The 24,327-nt window shown below is 35.9% G+C and overlaps 1 pseudogene; it reads left to right on the plus strand.

Annotated features, from left to right (window-relative positions):
• Positions 1-371: 371 nt before the first annotated feature.
• LOC141663698 (uncharacterized) lies at positions 372-24,327 on the plus strand (annotated as a pseudogene).

Raw genomic sequence — 24,327 nt, forward strand, 5'->3', positions numbered from 1 at the left:
TGGCTCTCAAAGAAGTACACAAAGGTGTTTGTGGGCAACACTTGGAGGGCAGAGCACTGGCACATAAGATAACCCATTTAGGCTTTTATTGGCAGAAAATGATGGCTGATACCCACGAATATATGAAAAAATGTGATCATTGTCAGAAACATGCCCCTGTAGTAAGGCAACCCCCTGAAATGCTGACTTCTATAAACTCCCCAATCTAATTTGCTACGTGGGGAATGGATATTCTCGAGCCTTTCCCAATGGCTTCTGCTCAAAGGAAATTTTTGGTTGTGGCGATTGACTACTTTACCAAATGGATTGAAGCCAAGCCCTTGGCTAAAATTACGACTAAACAAGTCACACAGTTCCTGTAGGAGAATATCATGTGTAGATATGGAATTCCCCGAATCTTGGTAACCGACAATGGAACACAATTCAATAATGAAGAGTTCAGAAAGTATTGTGAAGAGAAAGAAATTGACTTAAGATTCACCTCTGTTGCTCACGCTCAAGCCAATGGACAAGCAGGGGTTGCAAATTGTATCATTCTAGATGGGTTAAAAAAGAGGATTGAAAAATCCATAAATAATTGGGTGGATGATATACTGCCAATACTTTGGGCTTACAGAACTACATGTAGAGTTACTACAGGAACAACACCATTCATGCTAGCATATGGAGCAGAAGCAATTGTTCCTGTGGAAATATCACACTCGTCTCCCAGAATCCAAGCATACAATGCTGAGGAAAATGAAGAAGGGAAAAAGTTAGCACTGGACTTGATAGACGAAGTACGAGATGTAGCGCATGCAAAAATCATGGAATATCAGAAAAAAGCTTCCTTTTACTACAACCCGAGGGTGAAGGAAAAGTTTTTCAAGCAGGGGGATTTGGTCCTAAGGATGGTGGAAGCTTCTGGAGTAGCGCAGAAAGGAAAGCTCACCCCAAATTGGGAAGGGTCATATAAGGTTGATGTAATATTCAGGAAATATCGTGCAATTATTTGTATCAATAAATAATTGTTATGTGATTTTACGTGAATTTTGGAGAATTATTTGATAATTGGAATTGATATTTGGATGTTTATATATGATAAAATTGGGATATTTTAATTTTTAATTGTCCAGAATAAAATATAGATAATTTTGGTATTCTTCTAGTAATTTTTAGGTTATTATATGATTTTAATAAAGATTTATGGATTAATAATTATTTTCTAAGTAATTATAAAACTATTTTATAAAATCGGGAATCGTCAAACTTCAACCGTTTTTGCGTTTTTACAAACCGAAACTCTTCGGAAAACTCCTTCCTAACCTAATCTGATTATTCTGAACATTTTCCATGTTATGACTTTTTTAATCCAGAATACGGTTTGACCCCTACGAGTCCCGGTGCAAAATTTTCAATACAATAGTCATTTCGGTAGATCAATAAAACCCGTATCCTCGAAAGACGGGATATTTTTACATTATTTTCACGTAGGGTGTTTTATAAGAAGTCCGGTTTTGATAATTTTCCAAATCTGATATCAAATTGTATCGTTTTTGTAGTTACTTAGCGGCTAAGTAACCTATTTTCCGATCCGATATGATCCAACGGGGTCCTAATATTCCGTAAATATAAATAACATTTACCGTATTTTATTTTGTAAAGAAAAACATTTTATACAGTAAAATTTCATAATTACGAGAGAAACCGATGAGTGTTCTTCGTGTTCTTCATAATCAAACCAAGATTTGGAGGTGTTACCGAAGTCAGATTTCGACGTACAAGTAGTCAAATCGAAGCTATCGACGTGTAGAATCGAGTTTAATCATCCATAATGTCCCATATTTTATTAGTAATTTCTATGATATTTACAAAAATTCAAATTATTTAGTAAAAATATGAATTTTTGTAAACGAATTGGTTTTTCTGATTCGATGATTCTATGTTGTACTACATCTCCTTCCATTCAATTTCATATATCATATGTTGAATTTCGAGTTCAATAACATGCTCAAAAGGCTGTTTGATTTTCGAATTAAGTTTTTAACTGTTCTTCGTGTTCTTGAGAATCAAACTGAAATTTGGAGGCGTTATCGGACTTCGTTTGAAACGCTCTTGTAACCAAATCGAAACTCTCGTCACCACCTTTCCGAAACACTCATCCTATTTAGTGCAGAACCAACTTCAAAATTCGGATTATTTTTCATAATTTGAATCAATTCTTTAATATCCCGGAAAATCCAAAACTTCATGATTCCTGTGTTTTGATGATACCATGTTATAGATAACGTTTTTCTGATCGATTTGGTATATTATATGTCAAATTCTGAGTTTAATATCATATAGAATTGAAGGGTTTTTTCTCTTGAGTGTTCTTCGTGTTCTTAGCGACCCATGACCCATTTCCCAACCCGATTACAACCCAGTTTCGATCTTTAAAAACCTAATTCCCCAATTCAATTCTGTTTTTACAGAATTTTTATTTTAAAATAAATCAAAAAACTTATTTTATTTTTAAAAATTGTTTTTAAATTCAAAAATTAATTTAGTTAATTATTTTAAATAGTTAACTGAATTATTTTAATTCCAAAAATCATTTTCTTTTATTATTTTCAAAAATTCAAATTTGATTTAATTATTTATAATTTATTTTAGTTAATTATTTATGGATTTAATTGATTGTTTAATTCATTTAATCAATTAATTTTATTTATAAATAGTTAAAATAAAATATATTTCTTTATAATTAAGCCAAATAATTCCTAAATATTATTTCGAGCATTTAAAAAATATTTATGGAGTATTGAATATTTAATTCATACTATTATTAATTGAATTATTCGTATTTTATTCGTAGAAATAGGTCGTTCATCCTTTTAATACGAAACGAACGCGTCTAGACTCAGAAAAATATTCCGCTTTCATTAAAAAATACTTTCGAGACCTAATTCTTTTGTATCAAAAGATCATTTATTTTAAGAGTCATTCTGAGTCGGTTATTGATTGATAAATACTATTTTTGAACTGATTTTAATTCTAGAAGTTCCGAGTTCTACCTTTTTAACGATTATACTTATGTGTTACATGAATTATGTGATAACGTGTTATATGAATAACATGATTACATGCTATGTGACCCGTATGCTACCTGTTTACAGTTTTCAATGCCATGATTGAGTATAAACGACCAGGTAGACGTCAAGACGTATAGCTAAGTCGATTAAGTTTATCTTGTTAATTGAAATAGTCTTTTATATTAGATACTCCTATTTAAAGGCATTCAAAGCCAAACAATGATAGTGAATGTAAAGTCCGATTGTGTGTAGTAATGAGATGAGTAGATACAGAATATACACGAGCAGAGAATGGTGATTAAAGGTTAGAAAGCGGATCAATTGAGGAAAGTATTCTCAAACCTTCTTGTAATATATTGCAAGTATTTATTCCATAATCTAAATTAAAAATAGTTAACTGTTTTATATTTCACTGCAATTACTCTTAATTATGCACGTACCTTTCATTATTGTTCCTTTATTATTGATTGATCTCTTGAGCAAATACCTATTATTCCAGGTTATATGCCAAACCTGAATCGAGATGTTTTGAAATTAAAATGATTTGACATCAAAATACTCTACGGGCTGGATGGTTACGATGAGGGCCAGGATGGACTGGACCCTATGGGTCGCGGATGGACCGGACCCTTGTTTATTAGACCATAGTGCCTGGGTACCCGATATGTTGGTGGGTCTATATTGTTGGGTTTCGAGCACAGAAACGCAACGGAAACGGTAATTAAAAACATGAAAAATCAGAATTTTCGAAACCCACCACATGATCCATGCAAAAAACAGATATTAAATTCGTAGATCAGATTGTTTACCTTAAGAAGCTTTACGAATTGGTTGCCTAATGGAGATCCAAAGCTTGTTCAAGCACCACGCATCCCGCTCTCGCGATCTACACTCTATCGGTGTCCACACGAATGCTTGAACGTAACGATTGAATGTGTACAAGCACAAAATCTTTTCTTCTTACTCTCTCCATCTTCTCTCTTGGTGGCTAGGGTTTTTCGTAAAAGTCTTAACTTTCAGAATCAGCCACGCAAGAGATATTATATAAAGAGTAGAAAAAGAATTATAACTCTTAACTAATTAGGGGTTATTATTAATTCAAAATTCCTATTTGTATAATAATTAAGTCACACTTAATTATTTAACAACTGAATTTCATAATTAATATTTGTAAATTCGAATATCAATATTTATCTAATTAATTAAGTCACAATTAATTAATATTATAAATAATTCGAATTACTTTAATATAATTTAAATCCAATTTTAAATTAAATAATCCTTCAAGTATTTTTTGTGTGTGACCCTATAGGTCATTATTAAGTTGGCAACAAATTTTGAATCTAATTTAAAATCGTAAACAATGAGCGGAATCTAGTAATACATCATTGCTTCCCAAATAATAATAATTGAATCGGTGATCGATTAAACCTTTCGTGAATAATGTATAATATAATATAATCCCTTTAACCAAATATTATAGAGGCATGTAATGTGTCATCCTCATCAATATTTAATCCAGGTTTCCTTGATCAATGAGTTGACTATCATATCAAATTAACATTTGAGCGTGGCCACGTATTTCATAGTCTAGCTCACACAAGAGGCCAATAATATCACTCCTAAAATAGGAGGGTTAAATCCCATCTAGATCATTCATATTTCTCATACGATACATAATATACCCAATTGTAAAATATTAGTGATGATGTCAAAGATATCCCTGATCAAAATATGAAGCAATCCAAATGGAAATCTGATCTAAAGATGAGATTAATGAACTGCTATCTTTGGTGATCAGCTAAACTTGGGGCCAACCCTAAGTAAGTTGTATTATTATCTTAATCTGTACTTTGTACTTGTAACATTTAAAGTCTGTAAAAATGTCAAAAGAGCGGACTGGAGCCTTTTTCTATAAACAGTTCAAGCCTAAGAATTTCTATCTAGAAGAAGATCAAAAAGACCATGCCTCAGAAGAATTATGAAGAAGCTTGGAGTTGAATAAATCTGTTTTAGGAAAAATGCTCTAAGTCAAGATCTCTACAAGTCACAGATTTAATGTTATAGAGAAGTCACTCGAGAACTCCAGAATGGCCTATCGAGAAGTCAGGAAAGCTACTAGAGAACTCAGAGATATCGACAAGCCAAATTGAAGATAAGAAGATTGGAGATATCGACAAGCCACTTCTTCACTAGAGAACTCAGAGTTATCGACAAGTCCATATTCATTAGAGAACTCTGAGTTATCGATAAGTCTAAGTCCACTAGAGAACTCAGAGATATCGATAGATCAAAATTCACTAGAGAACTCAGAGACATCGACAAAGTGAATTTTGACTGGAGAACTCTGTGATATCGATAAATCAAAAAGCTACTGGTGAACTAAGAGTTATTGATAAGTCAAAGTGAAGATGTAAGGACTAGAGATCTCGAAAGCTCAAAATTCTCTTATAGAGAACTAAAGACATCTACAAGCCATATCAAATATGGGATACTAGAGATCTCGATAAGTTATTATACTTATCGAGATGTCAAGTGTTCTATAGACCCAAACTGGAGATCTCGAAGTACAATCTCAAAGTACAGAGTTGTAAATCAGTTCAATATCCAAGATAATCAATCAACAAACAATCCAACAGCTAGATTGACAAGTCTACAAAAAGCAGCTTGAAGAGTGTGGAAGATCACTAGTAAAGATTAACTGACATAGGAAGATTAAATTGAACACGGGATGCCAAAGATATGCTAAGCCAGAAATGGAAGATCTACTTTTCTATAAATAGAAATGACAAGTTATAGTTTAGAAAAGCTAATAACATGTCTTATTACACCCTGTGTAAACCAACAGCATACTGAACTATAAAGTTAACACTGGTCCTTAGTCAGTATTAACAATTTAGATCAAATTTCTTGTAACACTCTCAAGAAGGAGCTAAGCTCTTTATCAACAAAGAGCCGAGAAATTTTATAGCAAAACAGTCTTAATTTTAATATAAAATTAAGTGAGTTTTAAAGATCTGTGTTCTTTATTTTTCAGCAAGCTAAATTCTGCATGAACACATCTTACTACAAGAATTAATTTACTTTGTTCAAACCATAAACATTCAAGAAAAGCCTAAAAACAGTAAAACACATTCACCCCCCCCCCCTCTTTGTGTGTTATTCATTACCTAACAAGTGGTATCAGAGCAAAATCTGAAAGAAAACAGGTTCAAGATCTTGGAAGAATGAATACACTAAAAATCAGTAGCATCAAAATTCCTACCTTTGACAAAGCTAACTACACTCTCTGGAAAAAGAAAATGATGTTGTTCATCAAGATGGCTAATCCACTCTATATTCAGATCCTCAAGGATGGACATTTCATACCTACAGTTAAAATTGAGGAATCTACAGATGGAGACAGGATTATTCCAGCTCTTTATGCTCCAAAGGATCCTGCTGAGTATTCTGATCCTGAAAAAGAAAAAGTTTCCCTGGATAGCAGCTTGCAGCTAATGTTAATTGAGTCACTTGACAATGTAATGTACAACAACATTGTCAATTGTGACACAGCCAAGCAAATATGGGAAAAGATTGAAATACTCTTTGAGGGAACTGAGGAAGTTAGATCAAATCAAAGGAGAATACCGATTTCACAGTATGAGGGTTTCATGGGTAAGCCAAAGGAAAGCATTACTAATGTGTTTGAAAGATTCAACAAGCTTATAAATGACTTAAAACTTCATGATAAATACTATGAAGCTGAGGAAGTGAATCTAAAGTTCTTGCTCACTCTTCCTGATCATTTGGAACAGAAAATCTCAGCAATCAGGGAGGGGAGAGATTTGAGCAAAATAACACTTGAAGTTCTATTTGGAATTCTCAAAACATATGCACTAGAAATGATTCAAAAACAATCATTGAGATCTGGTCAAGGACATGTTATGGACGGCTCAAGTGCTTTAATAGTAAATGAAAGTCAAACATCCAATGATGAACCAAGATCTCAAACTCCAGTTATCTCAACAAGTGAGCAAAGAACAAATGATTCACAGGAACAAGTCATTCTGGAATTGGAAAAAGATGAGTTCTATACTCTTGAAGAACTGGATGAGTTAGATCAGTCAATGGCCTACTTGGCTAGGAAATTCTCTAATATTAGAGTAAAGAAGCCAAGATACTTCAAGAACAAAGGACAGTTCTTCAACAAAGACAGCAGCTGGAAGGAAAATGGGAAGTATAATTCTGATGGCAAGAATGGCTACAAAACTGGATCTGTTGACAGATCTAAGATAAGGTGTTTCAATTGTGATGAACTAGGCCACTTTGATATAGAATGCAGGAAACCCAAGAAGGCAAAGAAAGATAAAGCTTATATTGAACTTGAAGCAAAGTATGAAGCTCTTCTGAAGAAACAACAAAGCAAAGCTTATATTGCAGAAGGTAAAGGTTGGGATGACTCTGAAAATGATGAAGATGAAGAACCAGGAATCTATGCACTCATGCCCTTGGAGCAAGGAGAATCATCCTCATCTAAATCACAGGTACTAACTCTTACATCCTTTGATTTAAATGTGAATCAACATAAGGAAACTGTTGAGAAGATGAGCACAAAAATGTTTCATATCCACACAAGCATGGTGGCTGCTAATGAAGAAGTCAGCAGATTAACAAAGTTGAATGAGAAGCTTGAGAATGAAAAACAAGGAACTAAATTGTTGACAGTGGAGCTTGAAGCCCTGAAATAAGAAAATGGTTATTTGAAGAACAAGCTCAAGTGTGCAAATGAAATTGAGGTTGTGCTAAGGGAAAAACTGGAGATAAATGAAGTAAAGTTGAAATCCTTCAAGATTGCGTCTGAATTGGTTGGTCAATACCATGAGAAAAACAAACTATGTGCAAACATTGCTATTGGTTTTGATTACGATGACTTGAACAACAAAAAGAAGAACATAAGGGACAAAGGAAAAGCAACAGAGAATGAAAATGTTCCAGCAATACTGAAAAAGGTTGGGTCACCTATGTTCAAAACTTGTGAAGTTGATTTTAGTGAAGAAGAATTGATCATCAAGTAAGAAATTGCAGATGAGGACGATGAAAAGAAAAATGCAAACTCAACTCAATCTTCTATGACTGAAGAAAATCTTATGGACAACCAAAGTATCAAGACTCATGTCAAAGGTATAAAAATTGAAGATACAAGAAGGAGGAAGAAGAATAGAAATGAGAAAATAGGGATAAACAAAAGCAATAATCTAGCTTATATTACGGATACTCCTGGAAAGAAATGTAAAAGATGTGGCTCTGCCAATCATCTAACTCACCTTTGTAAAAAGGTGGCTAGTAAGCCAACTGAAGAATCTTGCAAATACAATACAACAGATTTAAATGATCCCTACTCATTCTGTGATAAGTTTGATTGTATCTCTTACAACTTGAAAGTGATGAAGAGTTGCCACAAACTGAGAATAGACCTTAAAGAATCAAAAAATGAGTCTACATTAGAAAGGGATAATGCACAACAATCACTGAATTTTATTTTATCTAAAATAACTCACTCTACTTCTGCCATATCAGTTAACAAGAAGAAAGTACCCAACACTGTTTGGGTTACTAAACACAACTAAATCTCATTGTGTGCAGGGCAAAGTGAAGAAAGTCATATGGATCATTGACAGTGGATGTTCCAGACATATAATAGGTGATAAGGCCCTGCTATCACAGTTTAAGGAGAGAGATGGCCCATTGGTGACCTTTGGAGACAACAACAAAGGATTCACAATGGGATATGGCAAGATTTTTTCTGAAAATGTTGTCATTGATGATGTAGCAGTAGTAGGTGGTCTTGAAGTGAATCTTCTTAGTGTTAGTCAATTTGTAGACAAAGATTTTGAAGTTCTATTCAACAGAGAAGAATGTACTTTTACCAGCAAGAAAACTGGTAAAGTTGCTCTGAAAGGAGCAAGGAAAGAAAGCCTGTTTGTTGCAGACTTGGACTCAACAAATAAGGATGGTATCTGCTGCTTTTACACCAAGGCATCAGAAGAACAAAGCAAACTATGGCATAAGAAGTTGTCTCACTTGAATTTCAAGGCAATTAACATCTAAGTCAAAAAGGAGTTAGTAAGAGACATGCTCAAATTGGAATTTACTCAAACTGAAGTTTGTGAAGCTTGTCAGAAAGGAAAAATGAAAAGATTTTATCACAAGTCAAAAACTGTGAATTCCATATGTGCACCCTTGCAACTTATCCATTGGGACTTTTTTGGGCCAGTGAATGTCTTATCAATTTCAAGGAACAAATATGCACTTATGATGGTGGATGACTTCTCAAGATATACTTGGGTAGAGTTCATGTACTTTAAAGATGAAACTCCACACATTATAATTGAGCACATCAAGAAGTTAGAAAAACAGGCTGAAGATTATAACTGTGTGAAAAGATTGAGAAGTGACAATGGAACAGAATTCAGAAATGCTACACTAAGCGAATTCTGCAAAGACAAAGGCATTGTTCAAGAATTCTCAGCTGCCAGGACACCTCAACAAAATGGAGTAGTTGAGAGAAAGAATAGAACATTGGTTGAAGCTGTCAGGACAATGCTGCAAGATGCCAAGTTGCCAACAAGTTTTTGGGAAGAGGCTGTTAACACTGCATATTACACTCAGAATAGATATCTCATCAACAAGGCACATGACAAGTCACCCTACTCAATCATGTCCAAGAGAAAGCCTACAGTAATGTGTTTGGAAGCAAGTGTTACATTTTGAAAGACAACTCTGAATATGTGGGAAGATCTGACTCAAAGGTTTTTGAAGCAATTTTTCTGGGATATTCACTGGAAAGAAAAGCCTACAAAGTTTATGTGATTGATCAAAGGAAGATTATGGAGAGCACATATGTGACCTTGATGATGAAAAATGTCCAGGTCTGAGATGCCTTGTTGATAATGAAGCTGAAGCTCTCGCATTTGAAAACCTCATCATTGATAGTGACTCTGATGGAGAAGATGAAATTTATGCACAACAGACTTTAAATGAAGAGATAACTCAGCAAGAAAATCATGAAAATAGAAACTCATCTCAAACACCTGAATTTGAGAGCACAAACTCAGGGGGAGAAAGAGAAGAAGAAGGATCTAGCAGTCATACCAATAATGAAGAAAACAATGAAGGCGCAATTCAACAATCTCATACAAGAAAGTGGGATAATAGTCACACTAGAGATGCAATTATTGGTGATCCTACTGCTGGTGTGAGAACTAGAGGTGCAACTACTAATGAGTGCCTACATACATGTTTCCTGTCTCAAGTTAAACCTAAGAAAATTGATGAAGCTCTTCTGGATCCTGACTGGATATCTGCCATGCAGGAAGAACTGAATCAGTTTGAAAGGAGCAAAGTCTGGAAATTAGTTCCTGCACCAAAGAATAGAAGCATCATTGGAACAAAATAGGTGTTCAGGAACAAGATAGATGAAAATGGTATAGTTACCCGGAACAAAGCAAGGCTGGTTGCAAAAGGCTACTCACAAGAAGAAGGAATTGATTATGATGAAACTTTTGCTCCAGTGGCAAGACTTGAAGCCATAAGAATTTTCCTAGCAGTTGCTGCACATTCAAACTTCAAAGTTTATCAAATGGATGTCAAAAGTGCCTTTTTGAATGGTGAGCTAAAAGAAGAAGTTTATGTGCAACAGCCACCTGGCTTTGAAGATCCAAAATTTCCAAATTTTATATTCAAGTTACTCAAGGCTCTATATGGACTAAAACATGCACCTAGAGCTTGGTATGACACACTATCTGACTTCCTTCTAAAGCATGGTTTTACAAGAGGAACCATAGATAAGAGTCTCTTCTACAAGAAACATGGTGAAGATATGATCCTAGTTCAGATTTATGTAGATGACATCATCTTTGGTTCTACTAATGAGAAGTTTTTCCAAAGATTCTCCAAGCTCATGCAAAGTGAATATGAAATGAGTATGACGGGGAACTGTGTTACTTCCTTAGACTTCAAGTCAATCAGAGAAGTGATGGTATCTTTATCAGTCAAACCAAATATGTTGTAATAACCCCAAAAATTTTGGACTTTTTGTAACCCTTATGAATAGTGATTTTACTGATTATGCTGATTAAGGAAATTTTTCATGCCACACTATGTAGGAATTCTTTTATTGATATTCTGAGATCTTATTAGTACTCCATAACGTATATGAGTGTATGTAAAGATCGTAAGAATCCAAATTCAAACACTTTGATTTTTCCTGAAAATCCACCAGATACCGAAATAACTGAGTACAAGGTAACATGATTAAAAGCATTTAAATTCAAGGATTATAAGCAAGAATCATTAAAGGACTATAAAATATTAAGAGAGGGTTAGGGAAGCCCAAGTAATAATATCCCGGATATGATCCCTCAAACGATGAACGAGAGTTAAGAGAACCGTAAAACAAATAAACGTCCAAGGGGCAAGCACATGCAAGTAACATGAGAAGGAAGCTTCTAAGATAAGCTAAAACATGTGGTTAGAAGCAAGGTGACATCATCACACCATAAGAATGAGACATGTGGCAAAGTAGTGATGCAAGCAATGACATAAGCAAGTGAAAACAAGATATTTAGCCAATAATTAACCACAACCATGCATTCTTTGCACAAATATCAAGGAAAGACAAGCAAGCAAAAGCTCTCCCCCATTTCTTTCTTCTTCCATTCGGCCTTTTCAAGAAATGAAGAAATAGATTTTCAAAGCTCAAGTTCTAGGCCATGGAAAATTACAAGGTTTGTTTCCTTGGATCCTATATTTCATAACTTAGTTATACCACAAGATTCCATGGTTTGCTTAGCTAATCCACTCATCAAAGATGATGATGGATAGTAGTGAATAGTAACTTACTTTTATTTTCTTGATTTTCATGAAAGCTTAAGGTTGATTAAGCATAGATCAAGATTCCTAGAGGCTTGTTAGTGACTACCCACTCTCCAAGGAAGGTATAAACTCTTGAACCCTTAGTTTTAAGTTTGGTTTGTTTGGATGATAATAGTTCTTAGATGAATGGGTTTAGTTTGATGTTGATGGATATTGGATTGTTGTTGAATTGGTGATGATTTGGTGTAGTTTAAACTTTGGAAATCGTTAGGTTATAGCCGTCGTAATGCCCGATTTTCTATAAACTGTTTTGTGATTAACTGTTGGACCCGAAAACCCACTTCTATAAACTAACCACTTCCATTCTTAGATAGGTTATGTTTCAAGCTTCGTTTTGATATGTGATTTGCTTGAATCCGATGTACGGTTTAGGAGAAACGACCGTTTTAAGTAACGGCGTTTCGCGAACGAACCTTTACCCCTCGCCTTACTTTGAAACCTTGGTTAAGGCCCTTAATTGACTAATTGGAGTATGAAACAATTATGTAAAGTGTATTAGGCAGTTGGTAGGTTACTCGTGAAAGAATCACCTTAAAATTCTTAATGGTTAATTTATTAAAAATGGTGAAGCCGAGGGTAGTCGAACGACTTATGTGATTCGTTAAGCGTAGAAGTGACCATAAGCGAACGTTAGGGTTCAATTGGTTAAAGTCTAGTTTCTTAAGCGACCGGGTTTTAATTCCGACTTATGTTGTTGTTCATAGGTTATCGGACCCACTCTAATCTTAAGTCTATCCGGGAACACTCAGGCAAGTTTTCTACCCGTATAAACTGTTATTGTGATGTATATGTGTATATGCATGATCTTGTGATAAATGCATATTTGTTATTAGAAAATTCTTGCGATATATTGGAGCATGTGATATGGTATATATGCATGCCTGTTTCTTATTCTTGATTTATATATCTGTTGGTTCAAATGCTTATTAGTTGCATAATACCTATGCTAGAGATAAGCAGTAGTTGCGTATACCCTTAGTATAGGGGACCCAAAGGCGAACATTTTCTAAACCGGGAGTCGATGCTCCCGAGTATATTATATATATATATATTTATATATATATGGATATAGTTTTCAAAACTATTGATCGAATAAGGTTTATTCGATAACTTTATTTTATTTAATGAATATTATTTGAATATTCATTCGAGGACTTATGACTCTGTTTATTTTATTTAATGATTATTAATTGGATATTCATTTGAGGATGTATGACTCTGTTTATTTTATTTAATGAATATTATTTATAATATTCATTCGAGGTATTATGACTCCACTTATTATTTAATAATATTCTTTATTTTATTAAAGAATAATGTTTCGATAATTAAACTTATTTTCGATTATTCAAATAAAGATCGTACTTTCGTATAAGTATATCTTTGGTTAATTATTATTCATTTCAAGTATAAGTTTTAAAACTTCTACTTCGATTATTTTTATAAGGATTATCTTTATGAGAATATTATTTAAATAATAATATTCAGATATTTCTAATATATCGGGACTGATTTATTTTAATAAATCAGCAGTACTCCAAACATTCTTAAAAATGTTTTCGAGTCTTCAAAATGATTTCTAAAAGTTAGGGCGGATCCCAAAACTCATTCTTTTATATTTAAGATCCTCCTTTTGAAGGGGATTTAAATACTCGCTCAAAATCTGAGGGATCCGGCTCTGTGTTGTATTTTACATTCGCAACGAGGTTGCTGTTTTGAGAAAACAATTTGATTGCTTGCCCAATGTTCGGGAAGTAAGCCCATCTAATTGAGTCGGCATAAGAGACAGGCCGGGATACGGTCTATCAAAGTGTAAGTGGCTGCGTGGCAGTCCATCAACGCTTAAGAGGCCGGGTGGCGGTCCAGCACAAGGTCCTAATGCGGCCAGGGTGATGACCGGTGGGGGATTCATCCATCTACTAGTAGAAAAGGTTACTTATTGGTATCTTTGCCTAATCAGCAAGATATCAGGTTTATGCCAAAATTCTTTTCTTTCCAAATTCATTGGATATTACAACTCTGTTCATACTTTATATGACAGAGATTTTCAGGAAATGTACGAGAGATATATATAGTATCTCGTAACTTCATTTCTTTTGAATGATATTTTAAAGATTGAATCTATTCAAATCTTATCTTGTAGTCTCATCTATGTGATGAACCTTCGAAAACTGATTATACCTTGAACGGTGGTAGTTCAAGTAGTATTCGGAAAAGATATAAGTATATTGGAGTATCTTGTAACTTTATCTTTTCAACTTATATCAAGTTAATGATTATCTTATGCATGACAAAGATTTTCTGAAAAACGTTGAGACAAGGTTAGATATATGAGATCACCTTGCAACGATATTTTTATACAGTTATAAACTGGAACTCTGTGTATGTTATACATGGCAGAGGATTTCAAAGATCTTGAAAAGTATATATACATATATACTAAATATTTTGTGACTTGGTCGCATTAAGAGATCAAACTTGGTTCATATCTGCTTGACCAAGACTTTCATGAGTACTATGAGAATGTTCATATATTGTAAATTATTATACATATTATTTCCGTGGGATTGTTGCTCACCCTTGTTTTCTTCTTTCATCACACAACAACAGATAGACAAGATGAACATGATCAATCTCCCAATTCGTTAGCGGATAGAAAACGTTCCGCAGTTTCCTATAGGCATTGATGCCGTTGTAGCAGAGGTAGGAACTACCAATAGGCTAGGCTTTCAACTTTTGGTGTACCAGACTTATGTATATTTATGAATTGTAATAATGGCAAATAATATGTAAATTTATTCAGAAACCCTTTTTAAGGTGAAATGGTTTTTAATTGTGGGATAAAATGACTTGTGTTATTTTGGTATTCATCTCTGAGACTATAACTTATGGTGTGTGTGTGTGTATATTATGGGGTCTTAGTATCAGTAATTGGTTGACTGTTAAGATTAAGTATGGATAAGGGAAATGGAACTCGTGACAACCCGAATCCCTGACCCCGGATTTGGGGGTGTTACATATGTTAAGGATATACTGAAAACAATACGAATATTCCTTGCATTTGCTGCACACTCAAATTTTAAGGTGTATCAAATGGATGTGAAGAGTGCATTCCTCAGTGGTGAATTGGAAGAAGATGTCTATGTGCAACAGCCACCTGGATTTGAAGATCCAGAATTTCCGAACTTTGTTTATTAATTGTTGAAAGCTCTCTATGGTTTAAAGCAAACATCTAGAGCACGGTATGACACACTATCAAAATTCTTGATCAAACATGGATTTACTAGAGGAACTATTGGTAAGACTCTATTCTACAAGAAGCATGGCGATGATATTATTTTAGTTCAAATCTATGCGGATGATATCATTTTTGGTTCTACTATTGAGAGGTTATGTCAAAGATTTTCAAAACTCATGCATAGTGAATATGAGACGAGCATGATGGGAGAGCTCAGTTACTTCCTCGACCTTCAAATTAGTCAAGGAAGTGATGGCATCTTCATCAGTTAAACTAGATATATTAAGAATTTATTGAAGAAGTTTGGAATGGTTGACTGCTCACCTGCATCTATACCAATGTCTACAGCTACCAAGTTGGATGAGGATAAGAAAGAAAAAAGTGTAGACATACCTGGCTATAGAGGAATGATTGGATATTTACTATACTTAACTGCTAGTAGACCAGACATTATGTTTGCAACATGTCTGTGTGCAAGATTTCAAGCCAATCCTAAAGAATCACATTTGATGGTTGTGAAGAGGATTTTCAGATACTTGAAGGGGACTCCTAACCTAGGATTGTGGTATCCTAATGAAACTAGTTTTGAAGCTGTTGGTTACACAGATTCATATTTTGCTGGATGTAGGCTTGACAGGAAGAGTACCAGTGGAAGCTGTCAATTTCTTGGACAAAGACTTGTATCCAGGTACAGCAAGGAATAACAATCTGTATCAACTTCTACAGCTGAAGCTGAATACATAGCTATAGGAAGTTGTTGTGCTCAAGTGCTTTGGATTAGAAATCAGCTGATGGATTATGGCCTAATGTTACACAAAATTCATATTATGTGTGACAATACTAGTGCTATATATAACGACTCGTACATTTTTGTAAAATTTAAATGTGTAATTATTAAATAAGTTATGTGTATGGGATCTGTCAGTTGAATATTATTTTTATTAATATTTTATTAATTATGTGTGATTATGGGTGTTCGAGGATCGTTGGTGTAATTAGTTGTGGCGTTGTGTTATTTGTTTTATGGTTAAAAGTGGTTATATTCAAGATTTATTTTCATAAATATGGGGATTATCTCTAAAATTATTTTTATGGCTTCATAACTTTATTAATTATTTCTAGGAGTTTTTAAAATTGAGAAATCAATATTTTATTGATTATTTACCCTTAAATGATTTTATGAATATTTTTAATTGTAAAAAAATCAGTTTATAATTTTTGAATTCTTCAAAAATTATGAAAATTTTATTTTATTACTTTTTAATTATTTCAAGAATTTTAAAATTATTCCGGTAAATTTTTGGCTTTTATTTAACCGTGCGTGAACTCGTTAGATTGTTAAATGCGGGTCTGGTGTGCGATTTCAAAATGATAAAAAAAAAATTATAAAAATGTTGTGTATTATCAATTTTAAATATTGTTGGAATTTTGAGGTTTATTTTAAGACTATTTCAATTCGTTCTGTTCGGGAAGTGTATCGTGATTAAATAGATCGGTGTGTCAGTTGCGGTATTAAGGAAAAGAAACCGGGTAAATAAACCCGATTTCATTCCCTTTCCCAGTTAATCCCTAGTTCCTCTCTTTCTAAACATCAGCTTCTTGTCTCTCTCGCCTCTCGATTTCACTCCGTCTCTAATCTCTTCTCTTCTGAATTTCTTTCCTCCCTTAATCCCTTTCGTTCTTTGTTCTCCTCGATTTATTTTCTTCCTCTCGCTGCTTGCTTCCGGTAAGTCACCGCGCCGTTCTGTTTTCCGGCGAGATCGTCGCCCTCCTTTCTATTGATTCACCGATTGCTTCATGTTTATGTATATACATACTTGCTGTATGTATACGTTTCTGTGTGTGTGAAATCGTGTGTGTTTCAGGCTGTCAGAGTGTGTGTGTTGTGTGATATTTTCTGGCATGTTCTGGCCGTGTTCTTCCCCGTTTCTGTTGTGGTGGCGCGTGCTTAGCACGCGAGTGTGTTGCCCTGTGTTGCCTTGGTTCGAATTATTCTGATTAAAAATTTTATTTTATTTTTTTTTTCTTCTTTGCAGGAAAGATTATTTGATTGATTTCGTGAAATAAATAATTTATATGCGAGGATTATAGATTAATCGATGGAATTTACGTAGGATACCCGGTATAAACGGGAACCCGTAAATTTTATCGCCGTCGGCGATGAGCTTCGGCGAGCCGACGGTGGACTATGATGATTCGATCTGAGTCCTACAATTTAAAATACAAAATACGATCTAAGGTGCGAATTGCGAATAAAATACTATTAAACCATAAAAACACGGCTAATAATTAATAATTATATTTAATTGGTAACTGAGAATTTTGGACTGATATTGATGACTGAAATCGGTGGTTGGGTTTAAATTGTGATTGATTGTAGTTGTGTTTGTTTGGACGTCGGAATGTTCGACGGGTAGTCCGATAAATAAAGGGGTGCTGCCCGATTTTCGGAAAATTAAATTACGGAAATACGAGGCCGTACCCAATGGCTATCGGAACGTCGATCGATTATATGTAACTATTTTGTACAAAACCTGATTATGTGTTGCGATGGAATACTTTTCGAAACCGATAACCCTAATTTCGTAAAAGGACAAATATACCTATATTACGAACACGAGCACTGAACCGGCTTTTGAAGACGTGAACCCTAATTGATACGTGTATTATTATATTGAAAATGTTACGAGTTGGGTTTGTTAACATATGGGTAGATTGTTAGCAAGGATAGTCAAGCTTATTCGGACGTCTAATTTAGGGTATTTTGGTTCCTGTAGATTCCAGTTGAAATCCTTAGCATCCCGGTCAGTGCAAAGCCAGTCAGAAATTAGTGTTAAAGCGTATTAAGGCAAGTACCCCTGATCATATCTTTGTGGTTCAGTATATATGAATATAATGTTGTCTTATTCTCGTACTGGAACAGAATGATTTAAGTTACGTATTCCCTGGGTTTCAAATTATTTTATTAACTTGTGTTTTGGGGAAAAAGTAACTTCTGAAAATACCTATCTCTAAGCTTTGAATAAAATGGAAATGTTTTGGGAAAATGTGCTGTATTATAATTGTTTTAACAAGAGATAGGTAAGTGAATTGGAAAACTGGATAAAAATGATCAGATAATTGGATGAGTGTGCGCAGAAGGCCCGTAACGGCCTGGAAGTTAGCGTAAGAGGCGAAGTGGTTGCGCACCCTATTATAACCACCAGCCCAGCGTGACAGAGACCTAGCTAGTCTCTGAGTTCCGGAACAAGTTTCATATGATAGCCTGATCAGCTGTCTCACCAGGAATCATCCAATGCATGTATATCTGAGCAAGCGATTTTGAGGTTCCCGGAAAGGGACAAGTTTTATGGTTTCCGTAAAGGAACAATTAGTTTTATAGGTCCTGCGATGGGACAAATGATTTGGAAATGTAAGTAGCATGCTAAATTTAATCCTGCTATTTACACAGCACTATTAATAAAATGTTTAGAGAGCATGCTAGCTATTAAAGATCCAGTTTCAACAGTTTATCAGTTTTTATCTATTTACACTTGTTTTACTAGTTTTCCACTATCAAGTTGTAATTTCTGTTCCTACAATTGTTTATTATAAACTGTTTTAGTTAGTAATCATATAGTGGTACTGCTGAGCGGTTGATCGCTCACTCTTGCAAATGTGTTTGTATATTTTCGCATTGCAGATGCTTAGGGGATGTTGCTGTTTTGCTAAGGGCCAGTTTCCAACTCCTCCTGTGTCGAGCTCCTCTGAATAGGTTGTGTCTGGGAAGTGTGGTCTGTGAGTTGCTATAGAATAATAGTCACAGATGGCAGGTTGTTTTTAATAAGATGGTTTGTAATAAGTGTGTAACCTAAGTTATACTTGAACCTGGAAAAGGTCTTATGGAAGAGTTGTTTATATTGAAATAAAGTAAGTAGTTGTCTTATAATTATAGTTTCATTTTGTTAGTGACGTCAACTCCTAACCCGGGGTTGAGGCCGTTACAGGTTGGTATCAGAGCTACAGGTTTGAGTCCCTGATTTAGGTTAGGAGTAGAGTCGGAAAGGGGTAATATTGGTATATAGGGAGTGAATCAGCAACTCACATCTAAAGGAGCAAGTTTAAAAGTCTAGTTGAGGGTTCGAAGGCGTAACCCTGGCATATTTTGAGGATTTTGGAACTGCCCTAATCTTTAGTGTGTTTTCCCTGGTATATGTACCATTGGTAGTAGCCAATAAGGATTCCTAGATAGTTTTCCACCAGAACGAGTTCGACCATGTGAATTTAGTTAGTGTTATATTATAGGTGTTGTTGCATGCTGCTAGTGTCGTGTTGTTATTACTGTTGTTATTTTATTGTTGCAATTGTTGCTGATTTTGTTAAATCTAGCCACTCATTACAGTCGGACCCCAACTCAATGAGGGTGGGAATATTTTTTTTTTTGCGGCAGTATTCTCTTGGCACATGAAATTGTTGCTACCCGGGGGCAATTCTTTTAAACTAAAAATCATTTGCTATATTTCAGGAGAATGCCGCCCAAGAAGAATATCCCACCCAATTCCTCTAGCAGAGCTTCTGAAGGGGGCCCAGTTATGGGTGAGTTTCTAGATTTGCTGCGCCAACAGTCTAATCAAATGGCTCAGCAGCAAGAACAATTTCAGCAGCAACAACAGCTATTTCTACAACAACAGCAACAACAGCAGCAGTTCATACAGCAGCAGCAACAACAAATTCAACAACAACAGCTGCAGCTTCAGCAGCAACCTCAGCAAAGAAAAGTGAACCAAACTGTGAGTTTTAAATCTTTTCAGTCGGTAAAGCCTCCAGAATTTAAGGGCGAGGTGGACCCAGTTGCTGCTAGGATTTGGCTAAAGGAAATAGAGAAAGCTTTCACCCTTACGCAAGTAAGTGATAATCTTAGATCAGACTATGCGAGCTATTTTCTCAAGGGTGAAGCGAATTATTGGTGGGAATCCACCCGTGCCATGGAAGGAGAAGGCCCTGTCTTGTGGGCCAGGTTTATAGAGTTGTTCTTGGAAAAATATTTTTCGGACTGTTTGCAGAACCAGTTAGAAGTTGAGTTTTTGGAATTGAAGCAGGATGAAAAGAGTGTGGCTGAGTATGAGGCAAAGTTTACGAAATTGGCCCGATTGGTGCCTGTGTATGTGAATACTGAAGCTCAGAAAGCAAAGAGGTTCCAGCAGGGACTGAAGCCAGAAATTCGCAGTGGGGTTGTAGCCTTGCAGCTCAAGACATATTCCTCCGTAGTTCAGGCCGCGCTGGTAATTGAAAGTGACCAGAAGTTGGCTGCCAAGGAAAAGGGCGATAAAAAGCGGAAATCTGAAAGCATCACTGGTGAAACGAATCCAGGGGGGTTCGGTCAGAGGTTTCAGAAGAGGTTTGGCCAGAACAGAAATCAAAGATTTAGAAGACAGAATTTTTCTCAGGTTAGGCCTGCTACCACCTCAGTTGCCTCCACTCCAGCTCAGTCATCAAATTCCGTAAGAGATTGTAAGGTATGTGGGAAGAGACATAGTGGCCCGTGCAAAAGGGATGTTCAGTGCTTCAAATGTCATCAAAAGGGTCATTACACATCTGAATGTAATATAGAGAAACCCGCAGTTACTTACTACAACTGTGGGAAGGTGGGACATGTTGCTCGGTATTGTAAGACAGCTACTCAAGGTACTGCATCTCAAGGACCGGCATCCAGCACAGCTAAAGCCAGAACTTTCAAAATGACAAAAAAGTCCAATGCTCAGGACTCGGACGTAGTGGCAGGTACGCTCTCTCTCAACTCCGTACCTGTTAAAGTTTTATTTGATTCAGGAGCATCTAAGTCTTTTATATCAAAGAATTGTGTGGTTAAGATGGACTTAATGTTAGAAGATTTGGTTGAACCTTTGACTATAGAAGTAGCCAATCAGGATAAAGTTTCAGTGAGTCAGTTTTGCCCTAAGTGTCAATTGGAAATCCACGGATACTCTTTTTCGGCTGATCTAATACCCTTCGAGCTAGGAGAGTTCGACGTGATTTTGGGAATGGATTGGTTGTCCCAGTATAAGGCTAACATTGATTGTAAGAAGAAGAAAATGTTGATGGTTACTGAGGATAATATTAAGGTGACTTATCAAGGACAAAGGCAAGAAAAGAAATTTCTCTCGATACTCCAGACGAAGAAATTGTTAAGACAAGGATGTGAAGCTTACTTAGCACATGTGGTGGATGTGGAGAAGGAAGTACTTGATTTAGATAAGATTCTAATAGTAAGGGAATTCCCAGACGTTTTTCCAAATGAATTGCCCGGATTGCCACCAGATCGTGAAATTGAGTTTTCCATAGACTTAGTTTCCCGGAGCAGAACCAGTTTCAAAGGCACCCTATCGTATGGCTCCAGTGGAAATGAAAGAACTAGCTAAGCAACTCCAGGAATTATTGGACAAAGGCGTGATTAGGCCAAGTATATCCCCGTGGGGTGCTCCAGTGTTATTCGTAAAGAAGAAGGATGGAAGTATGAGATTATGTATTGATTATCGGGAATTAAACAAGTTAACCATTAAAAACAAGTATCCCCTGCCAAGGATAGATGACCTGTTTGACCAACTTAAGGGAGCGTGTTGTTTCTCGAAGATTGACTTGAGATCAGGCTACCATCAGTTAAAGATTAAGCCTGAAGACATACCAAAGACTGCATTCAGGACCCGATACGGACATTATGAGTTCTTAGTAATGTCATTTGGATTGACCAATGCACCAGCTGCCTTCATGGATTTAATGAATCGGGTGTATAAAGAATACTTGGATAAGTTTGTGATTGTATTTATTGATGACATCCTCATTTATTCGAAGACTAGAGAAGATCATGCTAATCATTTGAAGATTTCCCTGCAAAGGCTAAGAGAGAAGCAGTTGTACGCAAAGTTTTCGAAGTGCGAATTTTGGTTGGAGGAAGTTCAATTCTTAGGTCACGTAGTAGGAAAAGATGGCATTAAAGTGGATCCCGTAAAGATTGAAGCTATATCCAAATGGGAACAACCAAAGACTCCAACAGAAGTCAGAAGCTTTCTTGGGTTAGCAGGTTATTATCGAAGATTTGTAAAGGATTTCGCCAAGATTGCAACTCCATTGACCAAGTTGACCCGGAAGAATGAGAAGTTTAATTGGACAGAGAAGTGCGAGGAAAGCTTCCAAGAATTGAAAAAGAGGTTAGTAACAGCTCCAGTATTAGCATTGCCAGATGAGACAGGAAACTTCGTGATCTATAGTGATGCTTCCTTGAAAGGTTTGGGTTGTGTATTAATGCAACATGATAAAGTCATTGCCTACGCTTCCAGACAGCTAAAGCCTCATGAGCAAAAGTATCCAGTGCATGATTTGGAATTAGCCGCAATCGTGTTCGCGTTGAAGCTGATGGAGACATTACTTATACGGAGAAAAATGCTGAAATTTATACAGATCACAAAAGTTTAAAGTATATATTCACTCAAAGGATCTAAACATGCGACAATGGAGATGGCTAGAACTGATTAAGGATTACGATTGTTCTATTAATTACCACCCAGGCAAGGCCAACGTAGTGGCAGATGCCCTAAGCAGGAAGGAAAGATTGAATGCAATCAAAATTTCCGAGGACCTCGCCAGAGAATTGGAGAAGCTGGAAATTGAGGTTCGAGTAACAGACGAAAATCAAGGACAATTGTATGAGATCACTTTTCGGCCAGAATTGATGGACAAGATCCAGAAGTGTCAGGAAGAAATGATGAATCGAGAGTTAGATAGTTTAACTGGAGAAGAACTCTGCACACAAAAGGATAGCAAGGGTATGTATAGGTTTTCCTCGAGGATATGGATTCCCAATGTAACTGAACTAAGGAATGCGATATTGCGGGAAGCTCATAATTCCAAGTTTTCCATTCACCCGGGAAGCACTAAAATGTATCAAGATTTGAAGATGCACTTTTGGTGGCCAGGAATGAAAAAGGAAATTGCAAGTTGGGTTAACAAATGCCATGTATGCCAGACAGTGAAGGCGGAACATCAAAGACCAAGTGGATTGTTACAACCGTTGGATGTTCCACAGTGGAAATGGGAAAACTCGCGATGGATTTTGTAGTAGGACTACCAAAGACGAAATCGAACCATGATGCAATTTGGGTAATTATTGATAGATTGACCAAGTCTGCACATTTTCTCCCGATCAATGAAAAGTATCCTTTGGACAGGCTAGTTAAATTATATTTGGATGAAATTGTTACCAAGCATGGAGTTCCTGTTTCAATCGTATCTGATCGAGATCCAAGATTTAATTCCAGATTTTGGATGAAATTTCAGGAGTGTTTAGGGACTAAATTGAAAATGAGTACCGCCTACCATCCCCAGACAGATGGCCAAAGTGAAAGAACCATTCAGACGATAGAAGACATGTTAAGGGTTTGTGCTTTGGATTTTAAAGGAAATTGGGACGAACACTTGCCCCTGATTGAGTTCTCTTATAATAACAGTTATCATGCCAGTATAAGAATGCCGCCCTACGAAGCCCTGTATGGACGTAAGTGTAGGTCCCCTCTTTATTGGGATGAAGTAGGAGAAAAGAAATTATTAGGCCCTGAATTGGTTCAACAGACTAAGGCTGCAATTATATTAATTCGAAAAAGGTTAGAAGCAGCTCAAGATAGACAGAAAAAGAACGCAGACCTTCATCGAAAAGACGTGGAGATGGAAATAGGATCGTTGGTATTGCTAAAAGTGTCGCCCTGGAAAGGATTGGTTAGATTTGGACAGAAAGGTAAGTTAAGTCCTAGATATATTGGACCTTTTGAAATACTGAGGAAAGTTGGTAAGGTTGCCTATGAGTTGGCATTGCCACCACAATTACAACATATCCACAATGTATTCCATGTGTCCATGCTGAAGCGTTATATCCCTGATTCAAATCAAGTTATTGAATATGAACCAATCGATCTTCAACCAGATTTATCCTACGAGGAACGGCCGATCCAGATCCTAGATCGTAAAGAGCGAGTTCTTAGAAATAAGTCTATTCCTATAGTTAAAGTACTGTGGCGGAATCCTCGAGTAGAAGAGTCCACTTGGGAATTAGAGTCAGATATGCTTGACAAACATCCTCATTTGTTTAATTAG

Source organism: Apium graveolens, chromosome 1 (assembly GCF_009905375.1).
Source record: "Apium graveolens cultivar Ventura chromosome 1, ASM990537v1, whole genome shotgun sequence".
NCBI classification, from domain to species: Eukaryota; Viridiplantae; Streptophyta; class Magnoliopsida; order Apiales; family Apiaceae; genus Apium; species Apium graveolens.